Source organism: Schistocerca americana, unplaced genomic scaffold (assembly GCF_021461395.2).
Source record: "Schistocerca americana isolate TAMUIC-IGC-003095 unplaced genomic scaffold, iqSchAmer2.1 HiC_scaffold_254, whole genome shotgun sequence".
Classification (NCBI taxonomy): Eukaryota; Metazoa; Arthropoda; class Insecta; order Orthoptera; family Acrididae; genus Schistocerca; species Schistocerca americana.
The window spans coordinates 210,001-215,000 of NW_025725966.1; the positions used below are offsets into that span (position 1 = coordinate 210,001).

General features: G+C 52.0%; 1 pseudogene; it reads left to right on the forward strand.

The window, feature by feature from the left end:
* The window catches only part of LOC124576644, a 2,983-nt pseudogene extending 1,350 nt beyond the window's left edge, over positions 1-1,633 (forward strand).
* The last annotated feature ends 3,367 nt before the right edge of the window (positions 1,634-5,000 follow it).

Here is a 5,000-nt window from a genome sequence, read left to right on the forward strand (position 1 = left end):
GGCCGAAACGACCTCAACCTATTCTCAAACTTTAAATGGGTGAGATCTCCGGCTTGCTTGATATGCTGAAGCCGCGAGCAAACGACTCGGATCGGAGTGCCAAGTGGGCCACTTTTGGTAAGCAGAACTGGCGCTGTGGGATGAACCAAACGCCGAGTTAAGGCGCCCGAATCGACGCTCATGGGAAACCATGAAAGGCGTTGGTTGCTTAAGACAGCAGGACGGTGGCCATGGAAGTCGGAATCCGCTAAGGAGTGTGTAACAACTCACCTGCCGAAGCAACTAGCCCTGAAAATGGATGGCGCTGAAGCGTCGTGCCTATACTCGGCCGTCAGTCTGGCAGTCATGGCCGGTCCTTGCGGCCGGCCGCGAAGCCCTGACGAGTAGGAGGGTCGCGGCGGTGGGCGCAGAAGGGTCTGGGCGTGAGCCTGCCTGGAGCCGCCGTCGGTGCAGATCTTGGTGGTAGTAGCAAATACTCCAGCGAGGCCCTGGAGGGCTGACGCGGAGAAGGGTTTCGTGTGAACAGCCGTTGCACACGAGTCAGTCGATCCTAAGCCCTAGGAGAAATCCGATGTTGATGGGGGCCGTCATAGCATGATGCACTTTGTGCTGGCCCCCGTTGGGCGAAAGGGAATCCGGTTCCTATTCCGGAACCCGGCAGCGGAACCGATACAAGTCGGGCCCCTCTTTTAGAGATGCTCGTCGGGGTAACCCAAAAGGACCCGGAGACGCCGTCGGGAGATCGGGGAAGAGTTTTCTTTTCTGCATGAGCGTTCGAGTTCCCTGGAATCCTCTAGCAGGGAGATAGGGTTTGGAACGCGAAGAGCACCGCAGTTGCGGCGGTGTCCCGATCTTCCCCTCGGACCTTGAAAATCCGGGAGAGGGCCACGTGGAGGTGTCGCGCCGGTTCGTACCCATATCCGCAGCAGGTCTCCAAGGTGAAGAGCCTCTAGTCGATAGAATAATGTAGGTAAGGGAAGTCGGCAAATTGGATCCGTAACTTCGGGATAAGGATTGGCTCTGAGGATCGGGGCGTGTCGGGCTTGGTCGGGAAGTGGGTCAGCGCTAACGTGCCGGGCCTGGGCGAGGTGAGTGCCGTAGGGGTGCCGGTAAGTGCGGGCGTTTAGCGCGGGCGTGGTCTGCTCTCGCCGTTGGTTGGCCTCGTGCTGGCCGGCGGTGCAGGATGCGCGCGCCTGCGCGGCGTTCGCGCCCCGGTGCTTCAACCTGCGTGCAGGATCCGAGCTCGGTCCCGTGCCTTGGCCTCCCACGGATCTTCCTTGCTGCGAGGCCGCGTCCGCCTTAGCGTGCTCCTCCGGGGGCGCGCGGGTGCGCGGATTCTCTTCGGCCGCCATTCAACGATCAACTCAGAACTGGCACGGACTGGGGGAATCCGACTGTCTAATTAAAACAAAGCATTGCGATGGCCCTAGCGGGTGTTGACGCAATGTGATTTCTGCCCAGTGCTCTGAATGTCAACGTGAAGAAATTCAAGCAAGCGCGGGTAAACGGCGGGAGTAACTATGACTCTCTTAAGGTAGCCAAATGCCTCGTCATCTAATTAGTGACGCGCATGAATGGATTAACGAGATTCCCGCTGTCCCTATCTACTAGCTGCGGCTGTCTCATGCTATGTGCCCCGATTTGCGTGGGCTCATGGTTGGTAATAGGCAGCAGGGGAAGGATGCGACTCGAACATCTTAGCCTCTCCTTCTCAAGTGCTCCTGCTCGCCTTCTCGGGGTGCAGCTGTTAAGCCTTCGGGCGACCGAAGGGCAGGGGCGCGACGGCGTACTGAATATCTTGTACGCCGGTTCCGGCTGCTGCATTTGTCGCGGCGGGATCCTGGCCCAAGTCGGCGAAGGTCACCCGCCTTGCCCCTGGAATTCCGGGGCATGATCCGCCAAGCCGGGGCGTGGTGACACGTCCCCGGTTAGGTTAGATGGGTCCAGACCCCCGAACGTCTGGGGGACCGGCCCGGCACCTGAGTAGGACCGGGTCTTTAGCCTTTTGGTGGAAACTCGGCCTAGTAGGGGGCGAAGGACGGAGGGTGAATCCGCTCTCCCGGAATGCGGGAGGCATTCGTCGGTAAGGGAGCGGGAGAAAACTTCGATGATGCAGCAGTCGAAGAGGACTAGTGCGCTGTTTCCACGGCGTGCTAAACCTAGCAGCTCAGTTGTTGAAAGCTCTTGGTCAAGGGGCGGGACCGGTGAGCGAGCTGCATTTAGCCTCCCCCCATGCCAGAGAGGCCGGTCCGGGGAAAGAGACGGGCCTTCATTTTTTCACTCTTCATCTGTCATTATGGCCGAACTAGTGGAGAGTGATCATGCGCTCGAGGTTGAATCCGTTCGCGACGAAGATTTGTCTGTAGCCGAGCGTCATGCTCGTTTCTTGAGTTTGTTAGATTCCAGTGTAAAGAATGGAAAGATCAGTAACGTGGCGATTAATAATATTCGGGATTGTGTTGCCAGGTGGGCGATGGCCCATTCCCAATTAGAAGGTAGACTGATCGAATTACAGAAAGAAAACGAACGTCTTAGGAATCAGCCACCAGTTGTAAAATCATATGCCGCGGTTGCGAGTACCCCTGTGGTAAAGGCGCCGACGGCAAAAGAAACCATTCAAGAAAATATTAAGAAAAGTGTACCAACAGTGTTCATTAAGCCGAAAGAAGGGGAGGACATCCGGGCAGTTAAGACTGCATTTGAAAAATGCATTGATCCAAAACGGGATAAAATAAAAATTAACACTGTAAGAACCGCGAAAAATGTTCTGATTGTTGAGACGGCAACTCCGGAGGACAGCCTGCGGATTATGACAAATCCTCAGCTGGCTGCCAAGGTCAAGTGCGAACCGCCACGGAGGCGAAGGCCTTTGATGTGCCTTTATGATGTTCCATCATACATGAATGCCGACAGCTTGATGGATGCAATATATGTACAGAATTTTGACGCGACAATGACGAGGGAAGAGTTTGATACCCAGTTTAGATTAAGATTTAAAGTTGGACCTAGAGAAAAAGTCACAGTGCATCACGTAGTGGAGGTTTCACCTGAATTATGGAAACCTCTCACCAGAATAGGCAGACTATATGTCGGTTACTCGGCATTAAATATAAAGGACTATTTGGCGGTGCCACGGTGCACCAAATGTCAAGATTTAAATCATACAAACAAGTATTGTCATGAAGAACATGCCTTGTGTGCCCATTGTGGGCAGGCGGGTCATGAAAGAAAGGCCTGTCCTAACAAGGACAAAGCCCCCATTTGCATACCGTGCAAAAAGAGGGGGAGAAAGTGTGGTGGACCGAAAGACTGCCCCACCTACCGGATGTTCCTCGATAGAATAATACAAAGGACTGATTATGGCGACCCTTAAGGCGCCGAAAAAGAAATCACCAAGTAAAATGAAAAGGGACGCGGAACGGGGTAAGCTAATTAGTAAAGCTTTGTCCACAGGTTCGCTGTACAACCCGGAAGAGGTACGGGACACCACTGGAGGATCGATGGTGGACGTCGGCATCCAGACGGATGTCGACTTGGAGGCAGCGGTCGGTCGGCTAACTAGTCGACTGTCGAGTACCAAGTTGAAGGAGCCTGGGAAGCAAGATTTGCAGATATCGAATCAAGAAGATGTGAGCAAAGTCCCTACTGAAGATACTAGTGGTGGTGGTGGTAGTGGTGGTAGTAGTAGTTTAGATGAGGATACTGTAAATAATGTAAAGTTGAATACTGTAAATAATGTAAAGCTGAATGGTGAAGGTACTTCTTACAATGCAGTTGGTCCAGGAGGGGTGTACGATGACTTTGAACGCAAGTTGCGTTTAAACAGGCTCGAGGAGCCGGCATTGTTAACAATTGCACTGAGGCAGCTTGTGAGGACAGGACATAGTAATGGTGGAGATATCACGTATCCAGCCTTGGAGGACGTGGATTGCATAAGTTTGCACGCGGCAAATCTTCCGTCGCAACCGGATGACTTAAAGGAGTTGGTGCAGCAGGTGTTTGCCAGGCGAGGCCGTAAATTTGATCTTGAGAAAATATACAAAGACATGGTAAAGATGTACGGTAGAAATGTGGTAGACCTCTCGAAGTCATGGCCCGCCAGCCGCCTGCATGTCTTTTATCCCCCTGGTTGATGGGGTGTTTTAAAGTATTGCAAATTAATGCAATGCGTAGCCACTTGGTTACGCAAGAGCTTAGAAAAATCGCGGAAGACGATTTATTGGATATATTAGTAATTCAAGAACCTGCCTCCTGTGCTGGTCGGATTCCTGGATTTCCAGCAACCGCGCAAGTGGTGTTCTCTGGTGAGAATCCCATGAGCGCGGTTGTCGTTTTGAATAAATGTATTAAAACAACTGTGCTTACACAATTCTGTAACGATCATGTGATTGTGGTCCAACTTAATCTGATGTCGCATTTGTTATTTTTTGTTAATGTATACTGCCAATTCAGACAACACATTATTGGATTTCTTAATCAGTTGGACTGGATTCTAAGAAGGTTGCAGGGAAAGCCGGTTATTGTGTGTATGGACGCTAATGCAAAGTCCCCATTGTGGTTTAGTGTTGAGCAGGATGAGCGGGGAGCTGAGCTGGAAAATCTTATAATGCAGATGCAGCTTGACGTTATAAATCAACCTGGCAACCCGCCTACCTATTCAGGAAGAGCGGGTGCTGTTTCTAACATAGATGTTACGCTTGCAACTCAAAGAGCAGCACCGCACGTCAGGAATTGGAGAGTTGTGAGTAATCTCACAATTAGTGATCATAATTGCATATTTTTTGATTACTATATGGAGCTTGAAGAAGATCCTGGGGACTGGGTGGAGAGATATAACTATCAAAAGACGAACTGGAACCGGCTGGCACAGGTGTTTCGTCCTCCAGGGCTGGGACCGGACGCGGAGATACATAATGTGGACGAGGCGGTGGACGAATTGGTTGCATCTGTTGTGGCGGCTATTGCTGTGTCTGTTCCTCGGATGGCAAGGTTTGTTCGCA